Raw genomic sequence first — 18,317 nt, 5'->3', positions numbered from 1 at the left:
CTTATTTATCTTAATTTCTAGTCTCTGTTCCTCTAGTTTTGCTTTTAGTCCCAACTTCCTCTAGTAGTCCCCTAGTTTTCTCAGTCATAGTTAACTAGTATTGCTCTAGTTCTCTCAGAGTCATAGTTAACTAGTATTCCCCTAGTTTTCTCAGTCATAGTTAACTAGTATTGCTCTAGTTCTCTCAGTCATAGTTAACTAGTATTGCTCTAGTTCTCTCAGAGTCATCGTTAACTAGTATTGCTCTAGTTCTCTCAGAGTCATAGTTAACTAGTATTGCTCTAGTTATCTCAGAGTCATAGTTAACTAGTATTGCTCTAGTTCTCTCAGAGTCATAGTTAACTAGTATTGCTCTAGTTCTCTCAGAGTCATAGTTAACTAGTATTCCCCTAGTTTTCTCAGTCATAGTTAACTAGTATTGCTCTAGTTCTCTCAGTCATAGTTAACTAGTATTGCTCTAGTTCTCTCAGAGTCATCGTTAACTAGTATTGCTCTAGTTCTCTCAGAGTCATAGTTAACTAGTATTGCTCTAGTTATCTCAGAGTCATAGTTAACTAGTATTGCTCTAGTTCTCTCAGAGTCATAGTTAACTAGTATTCCCCTAGTTTTCTCAGTCATAGTTAACTAGTATTGCTCTAGTTCTCTCAGTCATAGTTAACTAGTATTGCTCTAGTTCTCTCAGAGTCATCGTTAACTAGTATTGCTCTAGTTCTCTCAGTCATAGTTAACTAGTATTGCTCTAGTTCTCTCAGAGTCATAGTTAATTAGTATTGCTCTAGTTCTTTCAGTCATAGTTAACTAGTATTGCTCTAGTTCTCTCAGAGTCATAGTTAACTAGTATTGCTCTAGTTCTCTCAGTCATCGTTAACTAGTATTGCTCTAGTTCTCTCAGTCATAGTTAACTAGTATTGCTCTAGTTCTCTCAGTCATAGTTAACTAGTATTGCTCTAGTTCTCTCAGTCATAGTTAACTAGTATTGCTCTAGTTCTCTCAGTCATAGTTAACTAGTATTGCTCTAGTCCTGTTTAATCTGATGGATTAATGTTTAATGAGTGATTTATGGATTTTAGGTTTTCTCTCTACTTAAGTGTTAACGACCAGAGGAGCCATTTATAGCTGTAATTAGTGCTCTCTCTCTCTCTCTCTCTCTCTCTCTCGCTGTAATAAAAAGCAACCAAAAGAAGTGAAAATAAATATGAGACGAATGAAACTGCTCCAGTTAGATTTCTGTTATTTCTGGATGTTTATCTCTGCATCATGACTTTAGCGCTCTAGTCACCCTAGTTTCTAGTCCTAGTTCCTAAAGTTTTCCTTTAATACCCCTCGACCCTTTCTCCACACTCTCTTATTTACCCTCAGGTTGCTTCTGAAAAAAAAAAAGGAAGTCCCATATTTCATTGCTAATATTTTTCTCCACACGTCTCCAGTGCCCTAGCGTCCTGTGCTGATTTATACACAGAGCTTTTCTCTTCGCTAAAGCTAATTAGTCAGTTAGCTTCAAATCAGGTACACAGTTCTACACTCATTCTCTTTCACAGAAGATCTTTATCTTTAACGCCGTATCTGTGTTTATACCACACAGGGGTAGTTCCTTTTCCTCTCTCTCTTTCTCTCTCTCTCTCTCTCTCTCTCTCTCACTCTCTAAAGAAAGATGTTAGTCCTGTCCTGATGGTGATGCTAAATAAAACACTCTGGTCCGGTCTCAGTGTCTGATTCTCTAAAACTGAATGGAGAAAGAAAGAGAGAAAGAGAGAGGAAAGAGGAGGAGTGATCTGGAAAATCGATTGCTGTGGCTGCCCAGGCTTGCATCCCTATCAGAAGAGAGAGAGAGAGAGAGAGAGAGAGAGAGAGAGATTTAATATCTGATTATGTCACCAGACAGACTCAACACCTGATTCTCTCATCAGCTTTTCCAGACACTCACACACTCCCTGTCTCTTCTTCATGGTGGACGTTGCCAGGTCTTGAGGACAAAACCAACCTAACTGCCCTATACAGAACCAGAACATATCCAGGCCTAGCAGCCAATCAGAGGAACTGAGCCCAAAATTCAGTCAACAGGCTAAAAATGTCCTAATGGTCAGTCAGAGCCAGTTTAAACAGCAGCCACTGGCCAGGCAGAAGTGTCCTAGAAATAGAGCACTGACCATCAGAACCTCCCTGAACCCAAGCCAGATTTAAAACCAATCCAAAAACCAGTCCAGTGACCCATAAAATCAGATCAACAGCCAATTTAATGACAAATCAGAACCATCCTATAAAAACACCGCCCAGTGGCCATTAAATCAGTCCTAATGACCAATGAGAAAAAAGACCCACACATTCAGGAGAAGTCCAGTGAACAACCAACCAATCAGAACCATAATTTTTAATGAACCATCATCATTTTTTCTGAAAATGGGGGATAGTTCTGACTGGTCACTGGGCTGGTTTGGGGATGGTTCTGACTGGTCACTGGGCTGGTTTGGGGATGGTTCTGACTGGTCACTGAGCTGGTTTGGGGATGGTTCTGACTGGTCACTGAGCTGGTTTGGGGATGGTTCTGACTGGTCACTGGGCTGGTTTGGGGATGGTTCTGACTGGTCACTGGGCTGGTTTGGGGATGGTTCTGACTGGTTATTGGGTTAGTTTGGGGATGGTTCTGACTCTCTGGACTGGTTTTGGGATGGTTCTGACTGGTTATTGGGTTAGTTTGGGGATGGTTCTGACTGGTTATTGGGTTGGTTTGGGGATGGTTCTGACTGGTTATTGGGTTGGTTTGGGGATGGTTCTGACTCTCTGGACTGGTTTTGGGATGGTTCTGACTGGTTATTGGGTTAGTTTGGGGATGGTTCTGACTGGTTATTGGGTTGGTTTGGGGATGGTTCTGACTGGTTATTGGGTTGGTTTGGGGATGGTTCTGACTGGTTATTGGGTTGGTTTGGGGATGGTTCTGACTGGTTATTGGGTTAGTTTGGGGATGGTTCTGACTCTCTGGACTGGTTTTGGGATGGTTCTGATTGGACACTGGGCTTGTTTTGGGTTTGTTCTGACTGGTAATTGGGCTGTTTTGGGGTGGTTCTGATTGGTCAGTCTGGTTTCCACCCCGAAATGTCTTGGTTATAAAAACTAAGCTGTGTGTACTTTGGACTAAATGTGTGAAAGTGAATGTAAATAAATGGTGGTAGGACTCTGAGTGGAGAGAAGGTCATCTTACAATACAGGGAAAGAGAGTGAGACAGATAGAGAGACACAGAGGGAGAAAGTGGGGGGGGCAGGCGGAGAGTGAGACAGGCAGAGAGTGAGACAGGATACTGAGCAGAAATAGCTGATGTTTGTTTTGCTGCTTCGTTAAAAGATCTTTCTTCATAAGCCGAGAGGACTTCCTTTTCCGTGTGTGTGTGTGTGTGTATGTGTATGTGTGTGCCAAGTAGGCCTTAGGGCTTCCTCAGGAAAGCTGAAGAAGGAAATTTGTGACACTTCACATATATATATATATATAGAGAGAGAGAGAGAGAGAGAGAGAGAGGAGGAAATCCTGAACAATGTCTGCCGAGGCGACCTTTGACCTCTCTGACCTCACCTGGTCACATGACTCAGGAAGCGGGAAGTGGCGAAGCAGGAGAGCGAATCAGCAATGGGGGGGGGTGACTCAGCAGTGTGGAGTGAAAAGGAAAATAGAGAAAAAAGAAAACAGATCAATTTCTCATTTTAGTTCAGTGAGTCACACTAAAGCAGACATGACTAACACACACACACACACACACACACACACACACACACACACACATGATCATATGGTGGAGAGGAAAGACTTTTACAGGAAACCTCATCAATCACACACACACAGGTTTCATCTTTTTGACTCATGGTGTATTTGATTCCTTACTTTGACTCCCTGAATCGAACTGGACTGATTCACTAGTCATGTGGGAGTTATATTTATTATCATCTTTTATAAAGAGATATATTTATATTTAACTTTTGATGCACACACTCACACACACTCACACTCACACACACTCACACACACACACTCACACACACACTTCACTTTGTTGACTCATGATGAATCTGATTCCTTTGAAAGTTTTGAAAGTGACTCAAATGACTTGAATCTGAACAACTGCAACTGAGTCAGTGATAAGGAAAACGTTTTTGTTTTTATAATTTTTGTGTTTATTTTTTTATTTTTATTTTTTTACCATGAATTGTCCTAGCCACACACACACACACACACACACACTGAAATCCCACTCAGTAATGACGGACCTTCTTGGCCTGGGGTTAAATGTGATATGAGACTTCTGCATGTATGTGTGTGTGTGTGTGTGTGGGTGTGTGTGTGTGTGTGTGTGTTAAGTGATGAAAGACTGTTTTATAACTTAAGGTTTGAGACGGTGGTCATGTTGCAGTCGTTATTACGCGCCGCTTTATAATTTACATTTTTCTACTCTAAAGTGGTTGAAAATGACTCGGACACTGTGTGTGTGTGAGTGTGTGTGTGTGTGTGAGAGTGTGTGTGTGAGTGTGTGTGTGTGTGAGAGTGTGTGTGTGTGAGAGTGTGTGTGTGAGTGTGTGTGTGTGAGAGTGTGTGTGAGTGAGAACAGACAAATTGACGTCAATAAGGAACACACAGCAGCGATGGGCTCCGTCCCAAACCACATATAATCATACTAAATAGTAAATAGAACTATTGTCCATTGTCAATAATTAGGCAGGATGGAAATGAGGGAACAGGGAGACTGTGGAACACTGGGAACACAGAGACTGTGGAACACTGGGAACACAGAGACTGTGGAACACTGGAAACACAGAGACTGTGGAACACTGGAAACACGGAGACTGTGGAACACTGGGAATACGGAGACTGTGGAACACTGGGAACACGGAGACTGTGGAACACTGGGAACACGGTGACTGTGGAACACTGGGAACATGGAGACTGTGGAACACTGGGAACACGGAGACTGTGGAACACTGGGAACACGGAGACTGTGGAACACTGGGAACACGGAGACTGTGGAACACTGGGAACATGGAGACTGTGGAATACTGGGAACATGGAGACTGTGGAACACTGGGAACACGGTGACTATGGAACACTGGGAACATGGAGACTGTGGAACACTGGGTACACGGAGACTTTGGAACACTGGGAACACGGAGACTGTGGAACACTGGGAACACGGAGACTGTGGAATACTGGGAACATGGAGACTGTGGAACACTGGGAACATGGAGACTGTGGAATACTGGGAACATGGAGACTGTGGAATACTGGGAACATGGAGACTGTGGAACACTGGGAACATGGAGACTGTGGAACACTGGGAACATGGAGACTGTGGAATACTGGGAACATGGAGACTGTGGAATACTGGGAACATGGAGACTGTGGAACACTGGGAACATGGAGACTGTGGAATACTGGGAACATGGAGACTGTGGAACACTGGGAACATGGAGACTGTGGAATACTGGGAACATGGAGACTGTGGAATACTGGGAACATGGAGACTGTGGAACACTGGGAACATGGAGACTGTGGAACACTGGGAACATGGAGACTGTGGAACACTGGGAACATGGAGACTGTGGAATACTGGGAACATGGAGACTGAGGAATACTGGGAACATGGAGACTGTGGAACACTGGGAACATGGAGACTGTGGAATACTGGGAACATCGAACAAAGAAAACTGTGGGACGTGGATATCCAGGGATATATACTGGAAACTAAGGGAACAAGGGGTCAGGAAGAAAGTGGAAAATAGTGGACACACTATGGGACACTGATATCTAAAGGCACTGGAAACAATCTTAGGGCAAGAAACAAGGGAACTGACAAAAAGAAACAAGGATAATAGGAGACAGTAAAAAATAGGGAGCATGGATACTTAAGGAAACAAGACGAGGTTTAGCCAAACTAGGGGATAATGATATCTAGGGATACTGGACACTTAGGAACAAGGGCTCACTACAAACTAAGGAATAATCGCTGATTCCTACTTTTAAAGTCATATAAACACACACCCATACCCTCAAATCACACACTAGTGTCCTAAGCAAAAAATGTTACTATAGCACACACATTATGATTGTGTGTGTGTGTGTAGGTAATAAAGGTGTGTGTGTGTGTGAGAGCTCCCTCTAGTGTGTATCAGTGGTATTGAGCTCTGAAACACTTTTGAATGAAATTGTGTTAATCAGTGACTCAGTTCTGATTCAAACCATGTGAGTCGATTCCTCAGAGGAATCAGATACATCATGGAAAAGGTGAAACGTGTGTGTGTGTGTGTGTGTGTTCAGGGTGAATGGAATACAGTTTATGAAAAATTATAAACACTAACTGAACTAATCAGTAATTCAGCTCTGATTCAAATACTAATTCAATTCCTGAAATGAATCATAAAAAAATCAACAAGGAATCAGATCCATTTTTAGAAGTCTCTTTTGTTCTTTTGTTTTTTTGTTTTACCGTTTGTGACGAAGAAATGAAGTGGCTCACTATTCTCGTAAGAACACTTGGGTGAATAAATGGAATTGGGACACGGACCAAATTTATTCACCGTGTCTGGATTTTGTGCCAAAACAAAAAAGTGGATTAAAGCCAACACAGAAGTGAAGTAATGATGCATCACTACTGAGGGCTTTATATTTCACTTTTATTAAATGTCACTGAGTTCAGATCCTGTGTGTGTGTGTGTGTTTGTGTGTGTGAGAGTGAGTGTGTGTGTGTGCACCAAACAATAACTTAATTGTATTCCAGCACTAACCGTGGCTAATCACAGACAACAGCTCGCTAGCTGATATCTGTTTATTTAATTCTCTATCACTATTGATATTTTTCCTTTGTATCATTTACCCGATTTTTCTGGAGTATTGCTTTTTCTCTTTCACTCTGTTTTGAAACTGTGTGACACAAATTGCTGGTTAGCTGTGTACTTTTTTTGGGTTGGGTGATTTTGGCAGAAATTCCTCCTACAGGTTCGGCTAGCAGCATGCTAATTACAGAGCAGCACAAAGGCCCTGGAGTAACGTGTCACTCAGAGGCACGGAAAGGTCTCAGCTCACGGGAACTAAGAGCCAAGCTTTATCTTCCAATAAAACAGCAATCGGCTCATAATGAAAAAAGTGTTGTTCCTCAGGGTTTAATGCTACGGCCACTTTAATTCTGGTTTATTCTGCTGGTTAATTCAGTTTATTGCAGTTTTTTTTTATTTTAGTTTAAAGTTTATCTTCTCCGCTTGACTCCCTTTAATAAAATACTGAAATTTCAGAAAAAGATCAGATTCAGATTCTCATCACTTTCGGTGATAAGATTGCTTCACATGATGCAAAATATTGTAATTTGTTTAACAGCAATGAATGAATGAATGAATGAATGAATAAATAACAGATAAAAAAATATTTTATTCATAGTTCATTTTATTTATAATTTATTCCTAGTGGAAGCATTTTTCATCATTAAACCCCAAATAAAATATTTTGTTGATTTTATAATTTATATATTTGTAACTTTCTAACTTGCAGTGTCTCAGTAACATGCTGATCAGATTGTTTATAGCTGCTGTAACGTAACTTAGATGATAAATATAACTATAAACAGATAAATAAAGTGAACTGTTACACTTGTAATTGTTGATAAATTGCTGTGGTGTAAGAGGAATAAAACACATGGGGACATGCCGTCAAAGCAAACGAATCACTTAGGACTTTCTGCTTCATCATTTCACTCCACCATGGATTAGTTTCTGATCACAGCATCACACACAGAGTGTTTTATTTCAGTTCTGACATCTGTGACTAGCATCAGCAGAGTAAAGTGGCCACATTAGGCTTATTTTAATTTTTTTGGAGCCAAATGCTGCCTGTAATTTTCCTCTGGAGTGTCAGAACATATTTGGACACACAGCTCTAACCGTGTAAAGCGGCGGTTTAGGGAAGTGCTGTGCGACTCGCCTCACCCTCGCTGTGTGTTTGGATACTGAGTGTTTCTGTGTGTGTATGTTTACACGCTAACTAACCGCGGCTGGCTCTCAGGAAATAGACGCCAAATATGGGCGAGATCACAGCAGTGTGTGTTGGACTCGCTGGACACTTACAGCACTGAGCCTGTGAGAGATCTTCTTCATAGCAGCTTCGCAATTTATCCATAGAAAACGCTCACTTGGCAGATCTGAGCTCTTGTGAGAAAATATTTGGATTTATCGTATGAAAAACACTTACATTTTCAATTTCCTGAGAAACTTCCTGAATATTGATTTCCTTTTTGGTCCAAATGACATTTTAACACACTGCTTGGTTGTTTTCTAAAGCAAAGGGAGTTTTTGTGGACTGAAGCATTTAATTTACTGGCCTCTGTGTGTGTGTGTGTGTGTGTGTGTGTGTTATAGCGTTTCTGTTTAGTTCTCAATCCTAAACTGGGATTCGTATTTTCCATTTCCAGAGGTATTTTCCAATCCAGCGGATATCTGAGATTGTAGGTCTCGATTTTTGCGATGTTTGTAGATGTTTCTTTCTTTTTTTTCTTGGGGTTATGGTGACTGGTGTGGGTTATTATGGGAGGATTAAGTGGAATCAAGGCCATGGACAAGATAATGACAGTTTCACGGGATGGAAGGGAGCGAGTGAGGGAAAGTGGCTTTAAATTGTGACATGAGTTTAAAATGCAGAGTGAGTCGACCATTAAAATGTCTTCCAGATGTTTTTCATGTTGTGTGTGGGGGCCTTCTGTCTCCATGTCTCAAATCACATGATACAACTGCATCAAACACCAACAATCTCCATTAATCACCAACAATCTCCAAAAAACACCAATAATCTCCATTAAACACTAACAATCTCCAAAAAACACCAACAATCTCCATTAAACATTAACAATCTCCAAAAAACACCAACAATCTCCATTAAACACTAACAATCTCCAAAAAACACTAACAATCTCCATTAAACATTAACAATCTCCAAAAAACACCAACAATCTCCATTAAACACTAACAATCTCCAAAAAACACCAACAATATCCATTAAACACTAACAATCTCCATTAAACACCAACAATCTCCATTAAACACTAACAACCAACATTGGTTGCTTGGTGGCTTTAAATTGTGACATGAGTTTAAAATGCAGAGTGAGTCGACCATTAAAATGTCTTCCAGATGTTTTTCATGTTGTGTGTGGGGGCCTTCTGTCTCCATGTCTCAAATCACATGATACAACTGCATCAAACACCAACAATCTCCATTAATCACCAACAATCTCCAAAAAACACCAATAATCTCCATTAAACACTAACAATCTCCAAAAAACACCAACAATCTCCATTAAACACTAACAATCTCCAAAAAACACCAACAATCTCCATTAAACACTAACAATCTCCAAAAAACACCAACAATCTCCATTAAACACTAACAATCTCCAAAAAACACCAACAATCTCCATTAAACACTAACAATCTCCAAAAAACACCAACAATCTCCATTAAACACTAACAATCTCCAAAAAACACTAACAATCTCCATTAAACACTAACAATCTCCAAAAAACACTAAAAATCTCCATTAAACACCAACAATCTCCATTAAACACCAACAATCTCCATTAAACACTAATAATCTCCAAAAAACACTAACAATCTCCAAAAAACACTAACAATCTCCAAAAAACACTAACAATCTCCATTAAACACCAACAATCTCCAAAAAACACCAACAATCTCCATTAAACACTAACAATCTCCATTAAACACTAACAATCTCCAAAAAACACTAACAATCTCCAAAAAACACCAACAATCTCCATTAAACACCAACAATCTCCAAAAAACACCAACAATCTCCATTAAACACTAACAATCTCCATTAAACACCAACAATCTCCATTAAACACCAACAATCTCCAAAAAACACCAACAATCTCCAAAAAACACCAACAATCTCCATTAAACACTAACAATCTCCATTAAACACCAACAATCTCCATTAAACACTAACAACCTCCAAAAAACACCAACAATCTCCAAAAAACACCAACAATCTCCATTAAACACTAACAATCTCCAAAAAACACCAACAATCTCCATTAAACACCAACAATCTCCATTAAACACTAACAATCTCCAAAAAACACCAACAATCTCCATTAAACACTAACAATCTCCAAAAAACACTAACAATCTCCAAAAAACACCAACAATCTCCATTAAACACTAACAATCTCCAAAAAACACCAACAATCTCCATTAAACACTAACAATCTCCAAAAAACACTAACAATCTCCATTAAACACTAACAATCTCCAAAAAACACTAACAATCTCCATTAAACACCAACAATCTCCATTAAACACCAACAATCTCCATTAAACACTAATAATCTCCAAAAAACACTAACAATCTCCAAAAAACACTAACAATCTCCAAAAAACACTAACAATCTCCATTAAACACCAACAATCTCCAAAAAACACCAACAATCTCCATTAAACACTAACAATCTCCATTAAACACTAACAATCTCCAAAAAACACTAACAATCTCCAAAAAACACCAACAATCTCCATTAAACACCAACAATCTCCAAAAAACACCAACAATCTCCAAAAAACACCAACAATCTCCATTAAACACTAACAATCTCCATTAAACACCAACAATCTCCATTAAACACTAACAACCTCCAAAAAACACCAACAATCTCCAAAAAACACCAACAATCTCCATTAAACACTAACAATCTCCAAAAACACTAACAATCTCCATTAAACACTAACAATCTCCAAAAAACACCAACAATCTCCATTAAACACCAACAATCTCCATTAAACACTAACAATCTCCAAAAAACACCAACAATCTCCATTAAACACCAACAATCTCCAAAAAACACCAACAATCTCCAAAAAACACCAACAATCTCCATTAAACACTAACAATCTCCAAAAAACACTAACAATCTCCATTAAACACCAACAATCTCCAAAAAACACTAACAATCTCCATTAAACACTAACAATCTCCATTAAACACTAACAATCTCCATTAAACACCAACAATCTCCATTAAACACTAACAATCTCCATTAAACACCAACAATCTCCATTAAACACTAACAACCTCCAAAAAACACCAACAATCTCCATTAAACATCAACATTCATCATCACACACTAACATTGGTGTTTGTTGGAGTCTGATGGTGAATGTTGGTATTTGGTGGTCTTTGTGGGTGTTTGATTGTGTTTAATGGTGAATGTTGGTATTTGGTGATGTTTGTTGTTGTTTGATGGTGTTTGTGTTTAATGGTGAATGTTGGTATTTGGTGATGTTTGTTGTTTGATGGTGAATGTTGGTATTTGGTGGTGTTTGCTGTTGTTTTATGGTGTTTGTTGGTATTTGGTGGTCTTTGTGGGTGTTTGTGTTTGATGGTGAATGTTGGTATTTGGTGGTGTTTGTTGTTGTTTGATTGTGTTTAATGGTGAATCTTGGTATTTGGTGATGTTTGCTGTTGTTTGATGGTGTTTGTGTTTAATGGTGAATCTTGGTATTTGGTTATGTTTGTTGTTTGATGGTGAATGTTGGTATTTGGTGATGTTTGTTGTTGTTTGATGGTGAATGTTGGTATTTGGTGGTCTTTGTGGGTGTTTGATTGTGTTTGATGGTGAATGTTGGTATTTGGTGGTCTTTGTGGGTGTTTGATTGTGTTTGATGGTGAATGTTGGTATTTGGTGGTCTTTGTGGGTGTTTGATTGTGTTTGATGGTGAATGTTGGTATTTGGTGGTCTTTGTGGGTGTTTGATTGTGTTTGATGGTGAATGTTGGTATTTGGTGGTCTTTGTGGGTGTTTGATTGTGTTTGATGGTGAATGTTGGTATTTGGTGGTCTTTGTGGGTGTTTGATTGTGTTTGATGGTGAATGTTGGTATTTGGTGGTCTTTGTGGGTGTTTGATTGTGTTTGATGGTGAATGTTGGTATTTGGTGGTCTTTGTGGGTGTTTGATTGTGTTTGATGGTGAATGTTGGTATTTGGTGGTCTTTGTGGGTGTTTGATTGTGTTTGATGGTGAATGTTGGTATTTGGTGGTCTTTGTGGGTGTTTGTGTTTGATGGTGAATGTTGGTATTTGGTGGTCTTTGTGGGTGTTTGATAAATAATCTTGCTTTCTATGTGGTGAAGAGTCTTCATGCTTGTTGGTGTTTGATAGAGAATTGTGAGTGTTGTTTTTTTGTCAGTGTTTGATAGAGAGCTTGTGTGTGTGTGTGTGTGTGTGTGTGTTGACGAACGTAGACTCAGTATTGCTATGGGATTTAACACACTTCATCATCCTCCATTGATTTTTACAGGTTTTTGCTTCCTGAGGGATTTGCAGACAGGACGGTTTAATTAATCTGTGATGCAGCTGTAAAGCATCAGGCCGTGTATGTGTGTGTGTGTGTGTGTGTGTATTGAAAATGGTAGACTAACAGCTCAGGACTGTGCTGCACGTTCAACCTTCAAACAAACTCAATTAACTTTATTGGTAACTGCAGTGTGTGATTAATCCGGCTCGTAAAATAAATCATATTCTGTGTTACAGAGACATTAGATGTTTATTGAATGTGCAGTACACACATAACAGCACACCATTACACACACACACACACAAAAAACCATTCCTTTAACCTCCATACGGAAATGAAATGCCGAGCACTTCGCCTTGAAGTCTTTGTGAATGTGAATCAGTTCTCCAACAGAAGTGCAGTTCTCAGAAGCGTGTTCTGTACTGTCACGTGAACGTGAATAAACCACCAGCTTGGAGAATCTCACTCAATATTTGGAGCTCTAATTGTTTTTTCTTTTATTGCTTCTCTTACTTTTACAAGCGTAAAGGAGCTGTAGGACCGGAGTAACCCGAGAGAACAGGCTCAATACTGACACGTTAATAAACACCGTCATGAAGTGTATTTACTGATATTAGATATCGATTCCCATCCCTCATGAACAATCCAGAGTTGGGACTGCAGAGAAGAAAAAACCCCACGAGGAAGCTCGAACTCAGACAGGAAGTCGTCCTCTGAGTGGTGCTGTGTGTGTGTGTACGTGTACGTGTGTGTGTGTGTGTGTGTGTGTGAGATTGTAACTCAGTCCGGTGTTTAGGAGTAGAAGTGTGTAGTCAGGTACAGAGTCACAGGGAGCAGTGGGTTTGTCTCAAATATAGAACATCTGCTCTGTTAACCAGAGATCTTCCCAATATTAATAACATACAAATACAACAATAAACACATTTCATCATGTGGTGTTTGTATTTTTCTAGCATTAAGAAGATTTATGCTGAATAAACTACTACTACACAACGGCACCACAAACCACACAATAAAATAAAATAAAATAAAATAAAATAAAATAAAAAAAGTTACAAGTCATGAGGCAAGAATGTGTGAGTTAACAATACTGAATCCGCTATGATATGATACGATACAAAGTGATACGATAAAACACAATACTATACAACATGACACGATGCAATACTTCAATATGTTGTAGTGTAGAGTCAGAGGATGAGAGTGAAGGGTCCATATGAGGAGAAAAACCAAGGCAAAGAATCCAAATCATCACAATCAGCAAAACAGTCCAACAATCCAAACAAAGTACTCTGCAGAGCAAAAGTACCAAAAAAATCCAATAACAGAATCCAGAAAGCAGTAAGAAACAAGGTCAACACACACATGACAACAGTGAACAAAGGCTCAGTAAGGAGCAGAACTAACAATACTTCACACATGGGTAAATATAGCAGGAAGTGTATGGGATATGATACAACTCAACACAAAAGGTCTGTATGCATAAACGATTTCGATATACGTAACAATACGATACATACGATATATCATACACAATCTTATTCCATACAGCATGACACATTACTGTCCAGTAGCATTACTGTCCAGTCTTACATCACTGTACCATGTGATTTAGTTTCTGTGATCGACTGATGACACTGTACACAATCTGGAGTCGGCTTCCCGTCATGAATGACGATTACTGAGTTACAGTCCAATCAGTGAGTTACAGTCCAATCAGTGAGTTACAGTCCAATCAGTGAGTTACAGTCCAATCAGTGAGTTACAGTCCAATCAGTGAGTTACAGTCCAATCACGGAGTTACAGTCCAATCAGTGAGTTACAGTCCAATCACGGAGTTACAGTCCAATCAGTGAGTTACAGTCCAATCACGGAGTTACAGTCCAATCAGTGAGTTACAGTCCAATCACGGAGTTACAGTCCAATCAGTGAGTTACAGTCCAATCACGGAGTTACAGTCCAATCACGGAGTTATAGTCCAATCATGTTTCTGGCCTGCTGAATTATTTACACAATATGTTTCCATTGTAAATTATCTTTACACTCCGGTATCTTTCATTTTTCCGTATTTACCCAGATTCTGGATTGATTTTTGTACATGGACAGGATCTGATTTGAATTTCCTCCAGGAATCTAATCGGCTGTGTGTCAGTGCAGGTCCTGCTGCGTGGTCAGAGCTGCTCACTCGACACCAGGAGATATCTCTGAGAAAATCAAACCCTCAGACAATCAGCAGCAGCTCACAGAGAAGATCACCGCTCTGATACTGATCAGAAGGTCAGGGGTTCGAGCTCCAGCACCACCAAGCTGCTGAGGCGTGAAGCCCTTAATGCTGTCTGCTCCAGGGTGCTGTATCACAGCTGACCCTGAGATCTGACCCTGAGATCTGACACTAACTTCTAATCCTGGGTTCTGACCCTAAGTTCTAATCCTGGGTTCTGACCCTTAGTTCTTACCTTGAGTTCTGACCCTAAGTTCTGACCCTGAGCACTGACCATGAATTCTGACCCTGGGATCTGACCCTGAGCTCTGACTCAGAGTTCTGACCCTGAAATCTGACCCTGAGCTCTAATGCTCTGACCCTGACCTCTGACTCTGAACTCTCATGTTGAGCTCTGACTCTGAGATCTGACCCTGAGCTCTCTCTCTGAGCTCTGAAACAGTATTCTGACCCTGACCTCTGACCCAGAGATCTGACCCAGTATTCTGACCCTGAGTTCTGACCCTTAGATCTGACCCTGAGATCTGACCCTGAGCTCTCTCCTTGAGCTTTGACCCAGTATTCTGACCCTGACCTCTGACCCAGAGATCTGACCCAGTATTCTGACCCTTATTTCTGACCCTGAGTTATGACCCTGAGATCTGACCCTGAGCTCTCTCCCTGAGCTTTGACCCAGTATTCTGACCCTGACCTCTGACCCAGAGATCTGACCCAGTATTCTGACCCTGAGTTCTGACACTTAGATCTGACCCTGAGCTCTCTCCTTGAGCTTTGACCCAGTATTCTGACCCTGACCTCTGACCCAGTATTCTGACCCTGAGTTCTGACCCTTAGACCTGACCCTGAGTTCTAACCCTGAATTCTAACCCTGAGTTCTAACCCTGAGATCTGACCCAGTACTCTGACCCTGACCTCTGACCCAGAGATCTGACCCAGTATTCTGACCCTGAATTCTAACCCTGAGATCTGACCCTGAGACCTGACTCCAGGTCCCTAAAAAGTGGGAGATGTTGAATAGAAGAATCTCACTTCACTGTAATGTTTACATGACACAAAGACTTTCTTGTTCCATTATCACACAGCAATTTGTCTCTGAACCCCAAAAAGAATCATCTTTACTGAACCCTAAAATACAGTTCTAGATCACTCCAGTGCCCCCCCCTTCTCATCTGCAGTGTGTATTACAGCGAGCTGCTCGTCTCTTCAGAAATTCACGCCTACTTATAAGTGTGAAGCTGTAAATGTCAGATTTCTGCTCCATCAGCTCTGATAATGTTGGATACACAGTGTGTGTGTGTGTGTGTGTGTAAGGAACCAGACAAATCTTGCTTTTTTCCCACAGGAAGTCCCCAACCTTCACTTCCTGTCAGAGCTCACAATGCCGTCTTGTGTCTGCTGTTCCAGAGTGACGTGTGATAGACAGGAACACAGCAGGCTGAGAGAACGTCTCTCCCTAGAGTCCAAGTCCGAGTCGTGTCTCAGACTAATCCCAGCTTCTGGTTACGTTTTCTTATTAAAGACTAGATTATTTCTACAGAAACAGACGCAGTGTTTAGGCTCCTGGGGGTCAGTGCAGTGGTTCTGTAGATGAACATGAAAACACAATGTTCTGATTTGTACTGCAACCTTCCTGATGAACACACACCGTCTCTTTACTGTGTACTGTTAGTGTAGTGTAGGGATGTAGTGTTCTTGTGGTGTTATAGTGTTGTGCTCTTGTGTTGCGGTGTTGCAGTGTTGTGTTATGGTGTTGTGTTGCATGTTACGGTGCTGTGGAGTTGTGCTGCTGTGGTATTAGTGTAGTGGTGTTGTGGAGTTGCAGTGTTTTGGTGTTGTAGAGTTGTGTTGTGTTGTGGAGTTGTGTTGTTGTAGTGTAGTGGCTGTGTATGGGGTTGATTTTATGTTGCAGTGTTGTGTTTTTGTAGTGTAGTGTCTGTATGGCATAGATTTTGTGTTCTTGTTGTTGTAGTGTTGTGTTGTATTGTGTGTATGGGGTTGATTTTGTGTTGTTGTGTTGTAGTGTGTGTATGGGGTTGATTTTGTGTTGTTGTGTTGTAGTGTGTGTATGGGGTTGATTTTGTGTTGTTGTGTTGTAGTGTGTGTATGGGGTTGATTTTGTGTTGTTGTGTTGTATTGTGTGTATGGGATTGATTTTGTGTTGTTGTGTTGTAGTGTGTGTATGGTGTTGATTTTGTGTTGTTGTGTTGTATTGTGTGTATGGGGTTGATTTTGTGTTGTTGTGTTGTAGTGTGTGTATGGGGTTGATTTTGTGTTGTTGTGTTGTATTGTGTGTATGGGATTGATTTTGTGTTGTTGTGTTGTAGTGTGTGTATGGTGTTGATTTTGTGTTGTTGTGTTGTAGTGTGTGTGTATGGTGTTGATTTTGTGTTGTTGTGTTGTAGTGTGTGTATGGGGTTGATTTTGTGTTGTTGTGTTGTAGTGTGTGTATGGGGTTGATTTTGTGTTGTTGTGTTGTAGTGTGTGTATGGGGTTGATTTTGTGTTGTTGTGTTGTATTGTGTGTATGGTGTTGATTTTGTGTTGTTGTGTTGTATTGTGTGTATGGGGTTGATTTTGTGTTGTTGTGTTGTAGTGTGTGTATGGTGTTGATTTTGTGTTGTTGTGTTGTAGTGTGTGTATGGTGTTGATTTTGTGTTGTTGTGTTGTATTGTGTGTATGGGGTTGATTTTGTGTTGTTGTGTTGTAGTGTGTGTATGGTGTTGATTTTGTGTTGTTGTGTTGTATTGTGTGTATGGTGTTGATTTTGTGTTGTTGTGTTGTAGTGTGTGTATGGTGTTGATTTTGTGTTGTTGTGTTGTATTGTGTGTATGGTGTTGATTTTGTGTTGTTGTGTTGTAGTGTGTGTATGGTGTTGATTTTGTGTTGTTGTGTTGTATTGTGTGTATGGGGTTGATTTTGTGTTGTTGTGTTGTAGTGTGTGTATGGTGTTGATTTTGTGTTGTTGTGTTGTAGTGTGTGTATGGTGTTGATTTTGTGTTGTTGTGTTGTATTGTGTGTATGGGGTTGATTTTGTGTTGTTGTGTTGTAGTGTGTGTATGGTGTTGATTTTGTGTTGTTGTGTTGTATTGTGTGTATGGGATTGATTTTGTGTTGTTGTGTTGTAGTGTGTGTATGGTGTTGATTTTGTGTTGTTGTGTTGTAGTGTGTGTGTATGGTGTTGATTTTGTGTTGTTGTGTTGTATTGTGTGTATGGGGTTGATTTTGTGTTGTTGTGTTGTATTGTGTGTATGGGGTTGATTTTGTGTTGTTGTGTTGTATTGTGTGTATGGGGTTGATTTTGTGTTGTTGTGTTGTAGTGTGTGTATGGGGTTGATTTTGTGTTGTTGTGTTGTAGTGTGTGTATGGTGTTGATTTTGTGTTGTTGTGTTGTAGTGTGTGTGTATGGTGTTGATTTTGTGTTGTTGTGTTGTATTGTGTGTATGGTGTTGATTTTGTGTTGTTGTGTTGTAGTGTGTGTATGGTGTTGATTTTTTTTGTGTAGTAGTGTAACCCAGCTGATTATGTGCAGCTTGATGATGATGTACATGCTAATAGACAGAACACAGAAATCTGCTTCTTACCTCCAGCTCACTCTAAAGAATGTTTGTGTTTTGTTAAAAAATGATTTCTGCAACAAAAGAACGATTCCTGGTGCCTGCTGACACACACACACACACACACACACACACACACACACACACACACACACATTTTGTCCCACTGAAACAGTGATGTGTTTCCCCCTGCTGGTGGTGTGTTGTAACTATAGTC

The 18,317-nt window shown here is 40.2% G+C and overlaps 1 protein-coding gene across 12 annotated transcripts in view; it reads left to right on the top strand.

Annotated features, from left to right (window-relative positions):
- The window catches only part of nav3 (neuron navigator 3), a 219,433-nt gene that overhangs the window by 123,694 nt on the left and 77,422 nt on the right, over nt 1-18,317 (top strand). The window lies entirely within an intron of this gene.

Source organism: Hemibagrus wyckioides, linkage group LG19, assembly GCF_019097595.1.
Source record: "Hemibagrus wyckioides isolate EC202008001 linkage group LG19, SWU_Hwy_1.0, whole genome shotgun sequence".
Taxonomy (NCBI): domain Eukaryota; kingdom Metazoa; phylum Chordata; class Actinopteri; order Siluriformes; family Bagridae; genus Hemibagrus; species Hemibagrus wyckioides.
This window is presented reverse-complemented; position numbering and strand designations above follow the sequence as displayed.